The sequence below is a fragment of the Belonocnema kinseyi genome, chromosome 9, assembly GCF_010883055.1.
Source record: "Belonocnema kinseyi isolate 2016_QV_RU_SX_M_011 chromosome 9, B_treatae_v1, whole genome shotgun sequence".
In the NCBI taxonomy this organism is placed as follows: domain Eukaryota; kingdom Metazoa; phylum Arthropoda; class Insecta; order Hymenoptera; family Cynipidae; genus Belonocnema; species Belonocnema kinseyi.
This window is the reverse complement of record NC_046665.1, coordinates 104,516,751-104,537,080: the sequence shown is the minus strand read 5'-3', so window position 1 is coordinate 104,537,080 and position 20,330 is coordinate 104,516,751. Positions and strand designations below refer to the sequence as shown.

General features: G+C 28.0%; 1 protein-coding gene across 2 annotated transcripts in view; it reads right to left on the bottom strand.

Annotated features, from left to right (window-relative positions):
- Positions 1-20,330, bottom strand: part of LOC117179684 (T-box transcription factor TBX20-like) — a 95,571-nt gene that overhangs the window by 33,650 nt on the left and 41,591 nt on the right. The window lies entirely within an intron of this gene.

The window sequence follows — 20,330 nt, the reverse complement described above, 5'->3', positions numbered from 1 at the left end:
TCCATAAATTGCCTGAGAGGTGGACAAAATGTGTAGCCAGCGAGGGCGCATACTTTGAATAAAATATTTATTATCATTCTCTTGAAATAAATGTGTTTTTTTTTCTTGAAAAAATACCGGTTTCATATGTATACACCTGGTAGATACTTTCAAATTAAAGAAATTGAAATTCACTCATCAGGTTAGTTTCGTGCTAATAATCAGATGATTGAAAAAAAAAGTTTTTCTATGATTTTAGGAATAAAAATAATATTATTGAGAATGCCATTTTAAATATAAAATGTCATTTTAATAAAAACATTTTTAAACTTAAAAGATTGCACTTGAACAATGTTGAGAAATTCTACACTAATTGCATCTTTCATCTATCATATACGAGATGATTTGTAGAAATGGTACAAATTAAATTCGCACAGCACATGGTGGATTACATTGGAAACGAGTCATGGGACGGTTGCTTAGTGAAACTAAATCCAAGGTAATTGAAAGGGATGCTTCCGCACGTACAGGCAATGCTAATAATAGATTTAATAGAGACACGCTCATTGAAGGGGTCGCGCTACGCCGCGCAACGCTGCAACTCAAAGTGGCTCAAACTGACACTTTATGTCTTAAGTTAAGCCAAACAGTAACCAATCATTTCTAAAAACGCCAAAAGGAATCGAAAATTTGAATTTCTGTTTCAAGAATAACGCCGAAGATTTGAATTAAATCGTAGGCCTTTCTAATTTTTCATGAGGATAGTATCATCGGATAGTATCAGACCACTAACTGAGGGTGACCTACTACAAATTATTCTTGACTTTGAAAGGTGATAGAGTCGTCCAAAATACAGGTGGGTATATTTTTTTAAATCGTTGAAAAGATTGTTTAATTCTGCAGTAAATATGCATTAGATGAAGTAATTTGCCCCTGTGGTTGTTAAGTTATCACGTAAAAAAGAAAAAGAAAGAAAATTTCGATTTACAAAGAATTTTGTACAATATTCATCTCTTGTCTTGGGCTAGGAAAATTAATTTATAAATTTGATCAAATTAAAAATTTAATTTCGTAGCACTTGCCCTAAATTAAAGTACAAAATTCCTTGAAAATTGGAATTTGATTTTTGGCCTCCACACGTGATATTTTAATAACTAGAGCTCACTCAACGCACATTTTAATAAGCTTTTTAATAAATAAACAAAATAATTCTTGAACTTTAATCTGTAGAGCAATATTTACCGTTCAAATATTTTTAATAGGTCACCCTAGGTTATTGGTCAAATACTATCCGTCGCTCAGTAACGCATAAAATTTTGTTTTTAGACAAATTAACATTCATCTGATTTGAATTTTTTTAAAGACAAATCAATTAAAATTCTGCATACATCTGTCACAGCCAATTTTGTAAAAAGTGTTCCACTTTTTCTGTATTTAATAACTAAACTGAAAAAAATATTTTTTTTAGAAGAGTCCCGGTTTAAAAAAAAAAAAGTTGGATTCAATCCAAAATACCTATAATCAATAAAGCAGTTATCCGGAAAAGTTGCCTAATAAATTGGCAATTGCTAAAAAAATTATTGAGTTTGTTATAAACAAATAAGTGGGTGAAAATAGAGTCATGGTGCAGCAGTGATTTGTCCATTGATTCGCACTCAATTTGATCAAGTTATAGAAAAAAACCATTTTTCAATTAAATTCATAACAAATCATAAATAATTTTTTATTTAATAAACAAATTTCATAAACAATTATACACGGCAGGTATTTATGCTAAAATGAATAAAGTTCTTTCTTCTGAATCTGCAAAAAATTATACGAAAATATCACTTTATTATCGGATTTAATCATGAAACATTTCGTAATTTTTTTAACAAAAATGTAATTAACAAATTCACTTTCGGGCTATTTGTAGAGATAAAAAATTGCGGTTTTCAACGTAATAAAGTGTAAATAATGAATTTCAAGATGTTTGGGGAGTTTTTATGACAGTCAAACATTTTCATTGTTAACAACAATTATGTAAACAAGAAATAGCGTTTCTTTAGAGTATTAGCATCTATTGTATAGCAATTACCCTCTGCTATCAATAGATAACATTTGATAGTTGTTTAAGCAAATGGAATTAACAAATGCACTTCTCGGCTATTTCTAAAGGTAAAAAATTGGTTTTTTCAATGCAAACAATTATTAATTACTAATTTTTAAACTTCATTTACCTAGAAAAATATCCACGAAATGAATTTGATAATTAGTTTTGTTTAAAAAACTATAAAATGTTACCGGTCGATAGCACAAAGCTATTACTAAATAAAGTTGATAATACCTTAAAGAAACACGTTTTTCTTAAAAAATGCCTAAAATAATAACAATTTGTTAACACAATTGTTATTAACAATGAAAATTCTTGATTTTTATTTAAGATTCCTAAAGATCTAAAAACTAGTTATTTACAATACCTTACGTTAAAAAAAGGTTTCCACCTCTAAAAATAGTCAAACAGAGCACTTGTTAATAAAATTGTTTTAAATAATCACAATTTTGTATTGGATGAATAAATTTAATAAAAAAGTGATAATTCCCGTATGACTTGTGGCTAATAGAAACAAAACTTGATTTATTTCATCCTAAATACATGCTGTGGGTAATTGTTCATCAAATTTGTTTATAAAATAAGAAATTATTTATAATCTAACATGAATTATATTGAAAATACGTTTGTTATCTATAAAGTATCAAATTTAATAGGAATAAATTAACGAATCACTGCCAATCCCCACGAATCCATTTTTACTCGCTTATTTGTTTATAACAAATTTAATAGATTTTTTTTAATTTCTGAGCAATTAGTTAACTTTTTTATATAATAGGTTAATTTATTTTAGATGTTTTGGATTGAATCAGAGTATTTCTCAAAAACCAGTACTCATCTTTAAAAAATGGTCTACATTTTTGTTATTAAAAAATAAAAAATAAATCTTTTTCAAAAAGCGATTTTTGTCTTTCTCATGGTGAACAGTCAGGGCCGCCTGAACTTGTTTCAATTGGAATGAATAATATTGCGCTATATAATCGACTGAGTACTCGCGCACTGCGGCCCTTCCGAGGCAAGAGCCGTAACCTTATCGCACTCCACCCCCTGAAAAACTGGGGCATCAAAATTCATAAGTATCGAAAAACAACAAATTTTGATTAATTCAGTTTTTTTTAAGATATCAGGGGCGCATAAAACAGGTACCAAATTCCTTAAAAATTGCAATTTTTTTCACTTTCTCAATTGATAACTTAATAACGACAAGGCCAAATTACTTCAACCAAGGTTTATTCACTGCAAAATAGAATAATAGTTCCAACAATTCAAAAATATATTTCTATCTATATTCTGTAAGAAGCTATCACTCTTCAAAGTCAAAGCTAATTTTTATCAGTTCACCCTCGGCTAGTGTACCGATACTATCCGATGCTATCCGCACATTTTATGAGTAACACAGATGCACCAAATTCTTGAGTATCGAAAATCAAAAAATCTTTCTAAAATCAATTTTGGTTTTTGGTGGATATCAGGGGCGTACAAAAGGGGTTCATTAATGGGGAGATCAAGATTCGGAGGACACTCACTATATGTGAAGATGGGAAATTGGCAAAAGTAATGAGAGAGAAAGATGGAGAGTAATGCTGGGAAAGGGATGAGGAATGGCGAAGGGAGGCGGGTGAGGGGAAGGAGAAAGAGTGCCATAGCCACCGCAGTCGCCAGTCTCCGTGTGTGGCTTCGAGCCTCCTGTCTCATTTGAACGCGATTATTTATGTTTTCTTTCGTCCGACGCCGCCGACGCCTGCAGCCACTAAAACCATCGCCTCCTCCTTTAAAGTCCTCTCTTCACGTGTGCCAACACGCGCGAGCCCTGAGTCCTTCTGTAGACGCTCCTGACTAATAGACGTCCTTATCTTTTATTCGAATCTTCCAGAATGACACATAATACCATTTCATACCAAAATTCCTTTCAAAATCTGCTGATTTTAAATTTTCAGACTCTTAGAATTGAAATAATTTTAAAATTCATTTATATATATTTTTATTGACAGTTTTCGACATCGAGATTATTTCCTGGGTCGGTCCAATGAGGACGCTGAATAAGTAATTAAATTTTTTAATTTGGCAAACCATGCCCCCCAAATTTCTTCGATTTGGTGAAAAATACTGCCGTAATTTTGTCATTGTTGAGAAATTCCAATAGGCTGTTTTACTACCAAAATGAACTTTCTTGGTGTTCAATTTTAAAAATAAGTACAAACTTAAGAGTAAAAACTTTGTGTACCTTCAAAAAGTATTTTTTATATATGAAGGAATAAGTTCTAAATATTATGAAACCATAAATGATTTTTTCTTTATTCCTATAGTATTTTTAAATTTGTTTTGTGACTAAAATTAATCAAAAGTGACTTATTTTTATAAATGATATAACTAATGTTCTTTTCCATTCAAAATAATTCAAAAGTATTCTATGAAATTAATGAGATATCTAGGTTTACTTAAACTATTTCAGGATAAATTTATAAGAATTCAGAGTGAATTTACAAGAATTCAAGTAAAATTTAAATAATTCGGAAAAATTCAGAAAATTTCATTGATTTCAATAAAATAGGGGCGAATATAGAAGAATACAAAGGAATTTCATCAATTTTCATTTAATTCAGAATAATGAGAAAAATTCTATGAGATTCATAAAAATGCATGATGGATTCAAAAATATAAAGTGAATTAAAACAAGTAAAAAATATCACCAAAATGTATGGACTTTATTAAACTTGGATGAATTTTAAACAATTTAATGGAAGTTAAAAGAATTTGATGAAATTTCTGAAAATTGAAGGTGCGATCAAATTAAAAGACTTCAGGGTAAATTGAAAACATGAAAAATTGAATTGAACAAAAATGTAAAAAATATTTTTTAAACAATTACTCAAATAAACTTTAAATGAGTTTACAGGAATATAAGGGAAATAAGGATATTCAATAAGATCCATAAAAATTCATAATGATTTTTTTTTAATTCAAACAAATTAAAAACAATTTGAGTAAATTATAACAGTTCAGAAGTATTTAAGAAATTGATTAAATTAATTATTTTAGAATAAATGTTGAAAAATTCTAAGGCATTTAATAGAATTGAGTCAAATTCCTAAGAATTAAAGTTGGGTTTGAAAAAATTCAAGGTGGATTAAAAGAAACTGAAAAAAAGCATTGAATTGTATAGAATAGAGAGAATTTATAAGGATTCCAGTGAATCCCAAGACATTAAAAAAAATTCAAAGAATGCAGGGCAAATTAATAAGAATTCAGGGTGAATTCTAAAATAATTCCACTCTATTAAAGATAATTCAAAATATTTCCTTAATTTTAGTAAATCTGTAATGAATTTAAAAGAATTTTAGGGGATTTAAGAGAATCCGATTAAACTAATATCAACCCAAGTTTAATATAGAAGAATTTAGTGGAGTTCATGGAAATTTCAAATAATTCAGGGTGAATTCAGAAAATTTCAAAGGTGTTCAATAGAATTTAAAGATTTCTAATTGGATATTTTCATTTTTTGTAAGTAACTATGATAACTTCATCTTTAATTTAAAAAGTGCATAAAAATGATTTAGGAAGAGAATGGAGTTAGTCAATAAATGAGTTTCAGTAGAGTTAGGATGTTATAGTCAGACATGAACAAAAGTGATTTTAAATCTTTTTACTAACAAAATTTGTCAACCTTTATGCTGAGAAACTTTTTCAACCTTTTTTGCTAAATAAAATTTTCAACCTTTTTGCTAAAAAAGTTTTTTCAACCTTTTAGATATAAAGGTCTTCCAACTTTTATGTTAAAAAAGTTTTTCAAACTTTATGCTAAGAAATTTATTCAACCTTTTTAACTAAAAAATTTTGTCAACTTCAACCTTTATGCTAAAAAAGTGTTTTAACCTTTATGCTAAAAATGTTTCATTAAATCTAAGTACTAAACAAATTTTTCAACCTTTATGCTAAAAAAGTTTTCAGCCATTATGCTAAAAATGTTTAATATAATCTTGATGCAAAAATGTCAACCGTTTTGCTAAAAAAAATGTTAACCCTTTTGCTCAAAAAATTTTCAAACCTTTTGCTAACAAAGTTTTTCAACTTTCTTTCTAAGAAAAGTTTTTTCAACCTTTTTACTATAAAACTTCTCCAACTTTCATGCCGCAAAAGTTTTTCAACCTTCATGCTGAGAAATTTATTCAACCTTTTTAACTAAAAAAAATTTTCAACTTCAACCTTTATGCTACCAAAGTTTTTCAACCTCTATGCTAAAAACGTTTAATTTAATCTTGATTCTAAACAAGTTTTTCAATATTTATGCTAAAAAAATTTAATTCAATCTTTATGTTTCAAAAATTTTTCAACCTTTATGCTGAGAAAGTTTTTCAAACTTTTTTGCTGAACAAATTTTCAACCTTTTCAAAAAAAATTTCAACCTTCTCGCTAGGAAAGTTTGCCAAACTTTTTGCAAAAAAAGTTCTGCAACCTTTTTGCAAGAAAGTTTTTCCATCTCTCTTGATTATACTCATATAAGGAGATTTTTGACAGTGGTATTCCACCGTTAAATGTTTATCGACTGTCGTTTTTCCAGGATTGCTTTAACGGAGTGGACAAATTTATACGATGTCTCGAAATACTGGCCTACAGCCAACGTTTCCTCCACCTCTCACCGATAAACGTAAACACTGTCTAGGAACAATGTCAGAAGTCGGAATTACAAATGTCCGGAATCCCAACATCGCTTTGTCGTTTCGGACCACAGAAGCGACCAGAGGTTCTTCTATATGTATGACTACACGCGCGATACAAGCCCGCTTTTTTATTCCAACGAGGACCGTTAATTGCGCCCAGAAGCCGGTAATAAACATGGGAAAAGGGACCACCGAGAGAAAAGACATGCGAAACTCGCTCATAAGACATATAGAGAAAAAAAGGAATTTGCTTACAAGCACTTTTTTATTTTTTTATCAGGGAATAGCTCAATCTTATCACGATTTTATCAACTTTAATTATTAATATCAAATACAATAATCATTTCACATTAATAATTAATAATCCATGCATTTCCAGAAAATTTAAATTTAACAGATATTTCAAATTTTACAAGCGTTCCAAATTATACGAATTTTCAAACATTATTGTAAACTTATAAATTACTAAAAATTCTGAAAGTGATTAAAATTTGTAAATTATAGAAATTTTAAAAGTTTTGGATACTCTGAATTTCAGTAAACTTCGAAAATTTGAAAAATTAAACAAATTTCCAAAAGTATGAAAATTTGACAAATTTCCAAAAGTTCACTAATTTTGCAAATTTCAAAAATTTGCATTTTTAAAATTCCTAAAATTTGTGTTGAATTTAAGAATTTGCCAAAATATCAGAATTTTTTTAAATTCTTAAATTTGAAAAATCTTAATTCTGTAATTTAAAAAAGAATCTTAAAATTAAGAAAAAATGTTAAATACTCAAAATTTTGTAAAAGTTGAAGAAATTTCAGTGACTCACAAATTTAACAAAAAATATGGACAGTTTCAGAAGTTTTTGGATGTTCTGAATTTCAGTAAATCAAAAAAATTCCTAAATTTTTCAAAATTACATAAATTACACATAATTCTGCAAGATTTCACAATTTGGAGCATCTTGAAAATTAAAAAAAAAAATTAATACTTAAATTACTAGAAATTAAACATTTAATTTGTTAATATTGTCGAAATAAACAATTTAATTGGTTTAAATTCATAAAATTAAATTTTAAATTCTCTACTTTTTAATAAGTTAGATAGTTTTTGGTAACATAAATTTACCATAAATTTGAGAAGACTAAACAATCTCGAAAAATAAGTTTTCTGACCCTGTACTATAAAACCCAAACCCAACTATAAAATCCCAAATTTACATAATCAAGAACTGTTTTTTTCATTCAATAATGTTTATTTATTCAAAATGTAATAAGAAAATATTTTAATCAAAAAAGAAATTTTATTATGTTTAAAAATTAAAAAATTCTTATTTGAATTTAAAATAAGGATAATTGCACAAAAATTGCTTAAAAATTTAATTTAAAATCACCTACATCTTAAATAAAAAAATGTATCCCTTCAAATTTTCTGCGAATTTAATAACATTTCCCCAAAAAACTTTGCGGGACTCAATTCAGCGATGATTTATCTCGAAGTTCCTTTTTTAATTTATTCCAAAAAATTAAGAATTTAATTTTCGAGAACGTTTTTTGTAATTTTTTTTACTGTACATATTTTCAAACAAAAATTTGAATCCAGAAAGATATATGTTTTAATTATTAATATTTTAAATTTAAACAATAATTTTTTAAGAACTTTAAATTCTAAAAAATGTCTTCTATAAACATAGTCGATGATTACATTTTTAATAAATAAATAATATTTATTTTTAAAAAACAACTTTTTTTAAGTGCTTTAACTCAGGAATTTAAAAAAACTCAAGATTTTTCTAGTTCGGATATTTTATAATTCGGTAATATTATAAAGTATCGGAAATGTTTATAATATCTAATAAACTTTGAAATTTTCTAATACGATAATATTAAGAACTATTTGGTAATTTTATTATTCAGGAATTTAACAATTCAGGATTTTTATATTCCCTCATACGAGCAGAAGTCATACCTGTGTTACAAAAAGCATCTAAAACAATGTATAAATAAAAATAAATACAAAAATTTTAATTATTCAGTTAAATGTCCTAAATTATGTATTTAAAACTTAATGCCTTTTACAATAAAATATTAAAAATTTCAAGGTATTAGGATAATTTCAAATTTAAATCATAGCAATCAGTATTGTATTGATATATTATCAATTTTCAGTACAATGTTTATAAATAATATTTATAATGAATTACATAGTTAACAAAAACTTTCTGATAAACTTTCGAGCAAAAGGTTCACTTTCGATTAACTTTAGGTTAATGAGCCAGAAAAAATTTAACGGGTGATTCCAACCGTAAAGGATGTTAAATTTCTTCGAGACAGTTGGATTCTTGGGTTGATTACCTGTGACTAATCGAGCTGCTTCTTGTAAATTGTGCAAGCGCCATTTCTTAAGAAAGAATATTGCTAACGAGAAGATATCTCCTGATTTCTAGACAGTTTATTCATTCAAATCGCATTCGTAACTGGAATTTGAATAAATTTCAGTCTTAGGATCACATTAAAAGAAGTTTTAAAAAAATGAAAAACATTTTTATTTTGAGGCCTCAATTTTCCATTGCTTCAGTCATGCTAACAGTCCGCGACTTTTTCAACTGTACAGGCGTCGCGTACCAGTGCTAACAGTCAGACACTTTTTTTAACTGCGCAGGCGTCGCGTACCGGTGCTAACAGTCCGCGACTAGTTTAAACTATGGAGACGCCGCGTACTAGTGCTAACAATCCGCGACTTTTTTAAAAGCGCAACTGTCGCGTTAACTTCAAATTTATGGTACAACTTTTCTAGACCAGGCTATAAGTTGAAGTCGAGGAACAAAATTCGACAAATTAAAACTTCTTTCTTAACTTCTCACCGTGAGCTAGAGAAAGCAGACTTTTTTTAATTTGGAATTGCGTATTCAATTTCGGCAGTAATTACGTTTACTGACAGGAAGCTAAAAAATGTTCGACTCGGTCCGAAAGCTATTCGCACGTCGGTCGTTTGGAAAGTACGAAGTGCTCGTTTAGCAGGATATTTTTTTGTTTTTCCCACTTCCCGTGAGTCGCGTCGGTCTCTACGCTCTACGTATCGTTGCAGTGCGTTTTTGCTTCCTCACCCTGACTCGCTCTCAGCTCTTGTAATGATCTTACGACCAACTCGATTCGTCTTTCTCACTCGCACCACGTCATAATTCATAACTTAACTGCTTACTCTTCCTCCGTGACCGTCCTCTCCACTTATTTTATTTTCCCTCTCATCTTCTCTCCTTTTCTCTTCCATTCTCTATCTGTCCTTGCTAATATTTCCACCCTTACACGGCTGTCTATTAGCCACCTTTGATTATGCGGATGTGTTTATTCGACTCTTGTGGAGGAGAAATTAAACTTTTGATGGGAGGGTAGGATTTTACGTTTATATTGAGCGGAAAATTGCGTTATTATTATGAGACGGGAAAACCGTAAATGATGCAGTCCCATCCAGGAGTCGGATGCTACCTGGTAACCTAGCGATTAAAAACATGCACACACTTTAGCAGGATATCGTAGAAAAAATATAACATATAATAATTCATAAAATAACGTTGAAAAAGTTATTAAATTCTGCGTCAAATGTGCTCTATTGAAAATATTTTCAATGAATAAATACTGAGTTAGTGAGGTATAAAGACTGCTATAATTTCTTATTTTTGCCAACTGTCGTGATTTAACTTCTACTCTTGTCAAAATCGGTAAAAATAAGGATAAAAATTAAAAGTTAAAAAAAATTAACCTTGAAACCTTCTCCTTGAAATAAGCCCAAAAAATTTTTAACATGTTCACTGGTTCATTAATTATCATACAAAATATAGATTCGAAATTTTTTTATAATTAGGAAACTTACAATTAGGAAAATACAACTAAATGAAAATTTGGCTAAATTAACTAAAATATTGGTTAAATTAACAAAATATTTGAGTTCGGTCATCCAAATATTTTGTTGTTTATAATAACCATATAAAACTTTTAAACCAAGAAAAATCTTGTTCATTTACCCAAGTTTTTGTTTTGCTCAATTTTTCACTAATTTCGAAGTAAAAAAATAACTCAAGCTCTAATAAAATTCAGTGAAATTTCAGTAATTTTTTAACATAAATTCAGTAAAGTACCCAACTTTCCTAATAAAAACTTTTAGTTTTTTTTTTGAATTGTATATTTTGCGGTTGAAAATTTAACTTTTCGTAACAAAAATTCATAATTTTGGCTTGAAAATTTAATAATTTAATGAAATATTCAATTATTAGGTAGGAAATTAAATTTTTTTGTAAAAAAAATCGATTTTATCAATTTAAAATGATTGTTTTTCCATAAATATTTATTAACTGGCTTTTTGGTTCAAAAATGACGTATTTTTTAGACTAAAAATTCAATTACTTGGTAGTAAAATCGTATTTTTTTGCAGAAAAATGGATATTCCTGTTTAAAAAATTAACTATTTGGTAAACAAATCGTGCATTTTGTTGAAAATTCGTCTTTTTTGGTAGAAAATAAAATTATTTGGTTGAAAATGCATTAGTTTGGTAGAAAAACTTTTTTTGTTGGTTAAGGATTCTTAATTCTAATGCAAAATTCATCTCTTTAATTAAAAATTAAACTTTGCTCTTAAAGTTCTCCTTTTTGAGGCTAAAAATTTTTTATCGATTTTTTCAAGTGTATATATAACTATTCCATTATTGGTGGAAAAAAACTTTTTTAATTTATAAATTCAACTGCTTGGTTGAAATTTTCTGTAGTTTGTAAAACAATAGTCCTTGTTGGTAAAAGAAAAACAACCTATATGGTTGAAAATTCAACTTTTGGATTAAAAATGTACGTGTTTTAATAACATTTTCATTTATGTGTTTAAAAAAGGGTTTTTAAACTTGAAATATAAATATTTGATTAAAAGTGAACATTTGTATTAAAAATTTATAGTTTTAGGTTGAAAATTTAACTGTCTTGTAGAAAATTCTTCTTTTCGTCTTAAAAATGCAATAATATGGTAGAAAATTCAGCTATTTTGTAGATAATTTTTTTTTATAATCAAAATGAATTTTTTTGTAAAAATGTAACTGTTCCATTTTATGTTGAAAGATGATCTTTTTGGTGTAAAAAGTGAACGATGTGCTTAGAAATTCATGTATATCGTTAAAACTTCGTCTTTTTTGGTAAAAAAAATTCTCTTGGTTAAAAATGCGACTATTTTGTTAAAAATGTACGTATTTTGTTGAGAATTCGTCCTTTTTAGTAGAATATTAATCTTCCTGGTTTGAAATATTTCTTCATGTTTAAAAATGTAATAATTTGATTTAAAATTTAACTATTTGTAGAAAGCTTATCTTTTTAGCACTAAAATTCCACTTTTTGGTTCAAATTATATTTATTTGATTGAAAAGTGGTCTTTTATATTATTTTTTACTTTAAAATTCTAAATTTTATATAACATTTTTTTTCTTTTTTGAATAATAATAAAATCTTTTGTTGTTTAGGACTCAAATATTTTGTTGAAACTTATTTTTCAGTTCAATTGTTTTCAATTAAAAATACAAACTTTTTTCTTTGGTAAAATATCAACTATTATATTTTTTTTGTGAGATAATTTTTTTTTAATCCGCAACTGCTTGCTTGTAAATTGAACTACTTCGTTAATTAATAAAAAAAAGAAAGTTTTGACCAAACTATGCTCTCTCGAAACTTTTTACAATATTTTTGGTTAACCTTTAAATAAATCAACAAAAAAAAATTATTCGGGAAAAATTACGTTACGTAGGGATTAGGTGGGGGAGTGTGAAAAACTTCCGGACCCTGACAAAGGGGGGAACGTGGTTTGAAATTCCAAAAAAAGAACCAAAAATAGGCTTCGATAATAATAATGCGCCTAAATATTTTTCAAGGGAATTACAAAATTTTCAAACTTTAAATTAGTATCTTAAACGCTGTTATTAACAGTTTTGTCTCTCTTTGCAGGTGAAGAAACCGGAAATGACAAAGGCGACCGCTACCGAGTTTCACGACTCTTTTTTTAAACATTTTTTTTTCTTCCTGAAGGGTGGTGGTTCTATTTTAGCGACAATATAGCGGTGTTGAAAGGTCGTCGAATAAAGAGCGAAATCGGCCCTCCAGAAGTGGTAAGGAGAGGCCAAAGAAGATGACTGGGGAGAGGACACGGAAAGAAGAAAACTGGTCTGAGGTAATTGCCGGGGCATCTCTTCGCACCTCATCATCATCATCAACAGCTACGTCGTTGTCGTCGTACCATCGAGGGTGGGACTGCAGACCACCCGTTCGCTTTTGAATGTTTTTCTCTCTCTGATATCCAACGTCACCTTATTTTCTTCTTTTTTTCAAAAAAAATTTTTTGCAGGAGGAAGAAGAGAATTAAGTTACTCATTCTTAATTAAGATTGATTTACTATTTCTAAAAGCAGGGGAAAAAGGATTATTTTTTACGAAAATAGGAAAATAATTTCCTTTATATCAAATTAATGCAGATGCCATATTGAACTAAAAATTACGGTTTTTCAACAAAAACAAAATTTATTTTTAAAAATAAAGTTGTAGTTACGCCCAAATAGTTCAACTTTCAACTAAACAAGACAAATTTTTCATTTAAAAAAAGAACCTTTGAGAAAGTTGAACCTTTAACCAAATAGTTTCAGCATTTCTTAGAAGACAGTTAATTCTTCAACAAGAAGTTAATTTTCATCCATGAAAGACAAAGTGTCACATAAGTATAAAGATTTTTCTATAATAAAAAATGAATTTTTAAATTAGAAGGACGAAATATTAACTAAAAATCTGAATTTATATACCAAAAAATTGAACTTATTAAAATGGTTGAACTTACATCGGAATAATTCAACTTTCTACAATATAATTGAATAGATACATTTTTAACATAAAAAGATTAAATTTCAAACAAAAAGTTGAATTTTTAATCAGAAGAAATGAGTTTTCTACAAAAAATTAAATTGTTAACTTTTCAGTTTAAAAAATTCTTTTTCAACAAACAACAAAGTTTCAAATAGTTCAATTCAACGAAAAAAATTATATTTTCACCAAAGTAGTTGAATCTTCAAGCAAATGGATAAATTTTCAACAAAGAAAATTAATTTCTTATAAAAAACGAACTTTTAACCAATGTATTTATTCTTAGAGCTAAAAAGTTTAGTGCTTTTGAAACGGTCGACTTTTAAACCAGAAAAGATGATTTTTCAACAAAAAAGTTAATTTTCATTTAAACCGAATAGTTGAACTTTAAACTAAAAAATAGTAATTTAAAAAAACGAAGATTCAAGAAGTATTTTCAACTTCTAAAAGATCATTTTTCACCCAAAATGTAATAGTTAAATTTTCAGGTACAATTAATTTTCCTGGCAAAAAGTTTGAACAAAATAGCGAAATCTTTAACCAAACTGGCAAATTTAAAAAAAAAACGAATTTGAATTTTTAACCAAATACTTGAACGTTCCACTAGATTATTGAATCTTAAAGTAAAAAAGACAATTTTTTTGATGAATTAGTTAAATATTTAACCAATAAATATAAGTTTTCAAACAGCAAAGTTGAATTTTCAACAAGAAAGTTAATTTTCAATCAAAACAAAATAAATATAAAACAAGAAATTTAATTTTTAATGAAACCAAATAGTTGAATTTTAAAATAAAAAATAATTTTTTTTGTAACAAAAAAAGCAACGAATTTTCAAGAAATTATATGAATTTGTACAAAATAGTTGAATTTTCAACTTATGAAATATAAATTGTGTCGCAAAAATCGAATAGTTAAATTTTCAAATAAAAAAATTAATTTCCATAAAATTTTTTTTTTAACAAAATGGTTAAATCTTTAAATAAAAAGGCAAATCAAAACAAAGAAATAGAATCTTAAACCGAATAGTTAAACTTTTTACTAAATTGTTGAATATTAAAGTGAATAAAAAAATGTTTATCAAGTAGTTTAATTTTTAACCAATTAATGTGCATTTTTAACAAAACATGAAATTTCACGAGAAAAAGTTAATTTTCAATGAGAAAAGGTGAATATTTAACAAGAAAGGTGATTTCTCATTCAACCAAAATCAACAAAAAAAACAAGAAAATTAATTTATAAACAAAGAAAATAGTTAAATTTTTAACTAAAAAAAATTTATTTTCCTAAAAAGTACAAATTTTCAATAAATTACATAAATTTTCAACAAAATAGTATAATCTTCAATCAAACAAGTGAAGAAAAAAAAAACTATTCCAATTTTTTAACAAAATAGTAAAATTTTCAACTAAAAGTATCAATTTTCCACCAAAAAGATTAATTTTCTACCACTCAGATGAAATATTAAGAGAAATGCTTAATTTTCAAGTCAAAAACACAAATTATATACTAAGAGTTGAATTATCAGCAGAAAAGTTAAATGACAACCAAATACTTGAAATTTCAACTAAAAGGATAAATCTTTAACTAAAAAATATTTTTATCTGAAATAAAAAACCAGTATAATTCAAACAATAAAGATTGGTTTTGATTAAAATTTCATGAATTTCCAATGAAATTGTTGAAGTTTTAACTGAAAAGGATCAATTTGGAATAAAACATTATTAAGCTAAAAAAATTAATTCTAAAAAAAAAGTCTTTAACAAAATTGTAAAATTTTCAACACAAGAAATTAATATTTGACTAAAATTCTGAATCTAAAAAAATAATTTTCTACAAAATAGTTTGAAATTTAAACAAACATATGACTTTTTAACCAAGGATATTAATTTGGTACCAAAAGAAATTAATTTTGAACAGAATGCATAAATTTTCAACAAAATAGTTCAATTTTTAACTAAAAAGATATCAATTTCAAACCAAAAATGGAACAGTTAAATTTGCAGATAACAAATTAATTTTTAATAAAAAATTACAGGATTTTTTTAAAAAGTAGTTAAGATTATGATCACAGATGTACATTTAGGCAAAATATATAATATGTAACAAATAATTCAACTTGCAGCCAAGTACTTGAGTTTTTAATTAAACGAAATAAATAACAAATCAAGAATACAATGGTAGACTTTTCAATGAAAATAAATAATGAAACCTTAACCAAAAATAATTGTATTTCTAATTGGGTTATATTAATTATCAGTTCGAGTTTAAGCGAAAAAAAGAAAAGTGGGGGAAAATGAAATATTAATTTTGTTTTATAATTATCAGGTGAGAATTGTCAGAGAATGGTGTCCTACTGTTTCTATCATTACCCTACTTCGCAAGAGCTTTTTATTTAAAGTTCTGATTTCAGACACCTAAATTTCCTAAATGAATACTTGCCCCTCAAATTTCCTTCATCGTAAACAAATTTGAAAGCACAATTTGAATATTATGCAACTTTGAAGTTAAAATAAACTTGTTGCAACCCTCGAAAGCTCGTAAATAATTCAACTTTAGTTTCTCTCGTGGGTGCAGTTGATTGACCGGATACATCTTTATCGGCGAAGACACATCCGTTTCCGCGACGCGCGATGAGATCAAAGTCCAGCCTTTATCGGCTCTTTTTAAAAATATCATGGCTCACTTTTCTCCTGGCGTGAAATCGAGATTTCGCGGGGTTCATAAGGGTCTCGTGTTCGCTCTTAAACACGCGAAAACCGCGAACGTTCGAGTGATCGAGGCGCCTCACGCAGTCCACATTATCATATTTTACGATAGTCGTTTCGAGTCAGCAGCATGTGTGGTCCAAGAAGACGACGTCACATTCCCAGAGCGTCGCGGCGCGGCGCCCTGCGTCCCCGCGGGCTCACGATTTCTCTTGCCAGAACCATCTCCTCATGCCAGGCGCATCTCCTCGAGTCGGCTTCTTCCGCCGGTGCGAGCTGAGAATCTGAGAATGCCTGGAATCTACCTCGACGTATCTCTGATCTCAAGAGGCGACAATAGACGAATGAACACACCCGGCAGTTCCCCTTTTCTTTTTTTTTCTCACTTTTTTCTGCCCTTTGCTCGACTTTCGCTCTCGTTTAAGAGTGGCATTCTACGCGCGAGAGATGCTCACTCTGAATTTATTTCAGAGTCGTTTACATTTTAAGGCAACAAGGATCTCTGTGCGAATGCTGAGCGTTATGGGAATTCAGGGGTTAAAGGCGAAGTTCAGTTTGGAGGTAGAAAGATTCCGGTGATTAGGGAGATTCTGGTTTGAGATTGCAGCATAGGGTGGCCATTTTTTTTTGATTTTACACTTTTCTTGGTCTACATCCCCCTGACCGGCCCTTCTATATTTTTGGAATAACCAAAAAAATTATCTCCGCCAAATTTGAGCGAATTCGATTAATTTTTACATGTGGTACAAAGCACTGAAAGGAGCTGCAACAAAAAAGAACCTCTCTTGCTGAAAAGGAGCCCAAAATGATAAATGTATTCTAAAGGAACCCAAAGTATGGATTTAAACCATTCTGAAAGAACCTTCTTGTAACTTCTGCCTTAAATCGCTTCGAAAATTTCACAAGTTGATGATGCCTATTTTACTTTATAGTTTGGAATAAATTATATTGCATTGGGAAAAATTGAATAAAGAAACTTAGAGATTACAAGGAATATCAAAAGATTTCAAAAAATTTGAAATAGTTCAAAGTATTTTAAAAGAATCCAAAGATTGTCATCGATTCTAATAATTTGAAGGATTATAAAAAATTTCAAAGATTTTTTGGTATTTTTAAAGATTCTGAAAAAAATGTTGAATATGTTAAAGATTTCATAGGGATATGAAAAAATTTCAAAGAATTTGCTAAATTTCAGGATATTTTAAAACTCCAAGATTTTTCAATCGATTTTAAGGATTTTAAGGTAATTTAAAGCATTTAGAAGATTTCATAATACTGCTAGAAATTTTAAGTAATTTAAAAATGATTTGAAAGATTCCAAGAGATATTAAAAGATTTTTAAAAACTTGAGGATATTTTAAAAGACTCCAAGGATTTTAATAAATTCTTAATTAATTGAAAGATTTAATAGGATTTCAAAGATCTTTAGGTATTTTTGAAGATTCTGAGAAATTAAAAAAAGATTTCAGAGATTTCATTAAGTTATCAAAAAATTTCAAAGAATTTGATCAATTGGAGGGTATTTTATAAGTCCAAGATTTTTAAATCGATTTCAGTAAATTAAAGGGATTTCGAACATTCCTTGGTACTTTTGAAAATTCCAAGGAACTTAAAAAAGATTTCAAGGGATGTCAAAAGATTTCAGGGAATTTGAAATATTTAAGTGTATTTTAAAAGTCCAAGATTTCTCAATTGATTTCAATAATGTAAAGATATTTTAAAGAATTCAGAAAATTTTATTCTATTTCTAAAGATTTAGAGGAATTTCAAAACGATTAAAAAAAAATACAATCGATATTAAAAGATTTCAAAGAATTTGAAATATTTAAGGGTTTCTTTAAAAGACTCCAAAGATTGTAATAGATATGAATGAACTGAAGGATTTTCAAAGATTTCAAAGATTTTTTAGTATTTTAAAGATTCCAAGAAATTTTTAAAAGTATTTAAAGATTTCACAGGGATATCAAAAAAATTTCAAAGAACTTGAAATATTTAAGGGTATTTTAAGACTCCAAAATTTTTTAACCGATTTCAATGAATCGAAGGGATTTTTAAGGAGTTTGAAGATTTTATGATATTTTTTAAGATTCCGCAGAATTTTAAAGATATTTTAAGGGATATCGAATGCTTTAAATAATTTTAGATAATAAATGTTATTTTAAGACTCCATGATTTTTCAATCGATTTCAAATTGAAGGATTTTAAAGGATTTCAAAGATTTTTTTGGTATTTTCAAATATTCTGAGGGATTTGAAAAAGATTTTAAAGATTTCAAGGGTATATGAAAAAGACTTCATAGAATTAAAAATATTTTAGGGTTTCTTGAAACTCCAAGATTTTACAAACTATTTCAATCAATTAATGGGATTTTAAAGGATTTTCAAGATGTTATGGTATTTTTAAGTAGATAAATAAATTTTAAAGAGATTTAAAAGATTTTCAAGAATATTTTCTATGCATTTCGTCCAATGATCTTTAAATTTTAAAGGAAAATCAATTGAATTTTCAGAAAGTTTATGGTTGGAAGTAGATCTCAACATTTTTACTGAAGTAAAAATGCCGCTTTATTACTATTTTAAAAAAGTGACACAATTTTTTACAGATTCAAATAAATATGAAATACATTTATTGATAAAAATCAAAATTAAATTATTGTTCAATATCTATTCTATGCTTTGGATAATTTAAACTCTTTGGATTTTAATAAAGAAAATATTTTGTATAACAGTTTCGATCAGTTTTTTCATGCCATTTTCATGGATCCTAAATATTAAAAAAAAATTTTGACCTTTAAAAATAAAGTTCAAAAATAAATTTGAATTGTTTTCTTGGAGGACACGTTTTTCGACGATTAAAAAAAGTTTGATTTATTTACTAAAAGAAACTTGAGATTAAATATACAAATTAAATTTATTGTAGTTGAAAATAATCGCTTAACATGTATTTTTTCCAAAAATGGTTACAACCAATGAAAAGGGTCTGAAAAAACTTATTACTGTAGTAGACAATTGTTTTCAATGCTATTAAAAAAGCTGTGAATCTCCAAAATAGATTGCATGTTCTGAAAAATAACTTATCCCTTATTTTCATAAATAAAAAATTTTAAGTTTTGAAGCTCAACTCTGTTAAAATCGAAAACCTTAGCTTTCTCCTGAAATAAAAAAATTACAAAAAAATGTTGCATTTTTCCAAATAAATCAAATTTCTTGGATTTATTTTTTTCCTAAATTCTTCTGATTTTTTAATACTGATGTACAAGACACAATTTTTTATCGTCATTAGAAGATTTAAAAATCTTCTAAATAGAAGATATCCACAAAAAGCGCCAAATTTCGATCCCCTCCTGCCCGGTAAATATTTATCTAAATGAAAAAATATTTTCTCAATAAACTTCTATTCAATAGCTAATAGTCCTTTACATCTCCCCCTCCCATATTTTCTCACTCCTACTCCACTTTAATTTTACCTCCCCTCCCTTCCTCAACATTTTCCCTCACTTCTCTGAGTTCCCAGAATTGTGAGCTTTACGGTGTGAACTATGAGTTAGAAGTTAGGAATTAGGAGTTGGGAGTTATGAGTAAGGGGTTATGATTTATGAGTTAGGAATCAGATGTTAGGATTTAAGAGTTAGGATTCAAGAGTTCGAATTACCCTCACAAAATAACCTCAATTAAATAAGTTCTAAGTATCAAAATAATGATATTCTAATAAAAAATAACTCTTTAAAGCTTGCAAACTCCCACCATATATATATATATATAACTTTTTAACAATCTACATGAAAGAATCAGAACCAGATTCAGAAGCCTATCCATATCCTCAAGACACAGTCCATTTGGCAAAATTGAAAGCGGTCCAGGACCAGAGAAAATTTTCCGCTTGGCAGTCGCCTTAAAAACCCAGGGGCGCGTGACGAATCAATTATGCGGGTTCTAGGGCCTCGACTGTCGTGTACAACTGTGCGATTCGCTGGCAATGGCAAGCGGCAGAATGAAAAAAAAAGTGAAAAGAGAAGTACAAAATAAAATGAAAA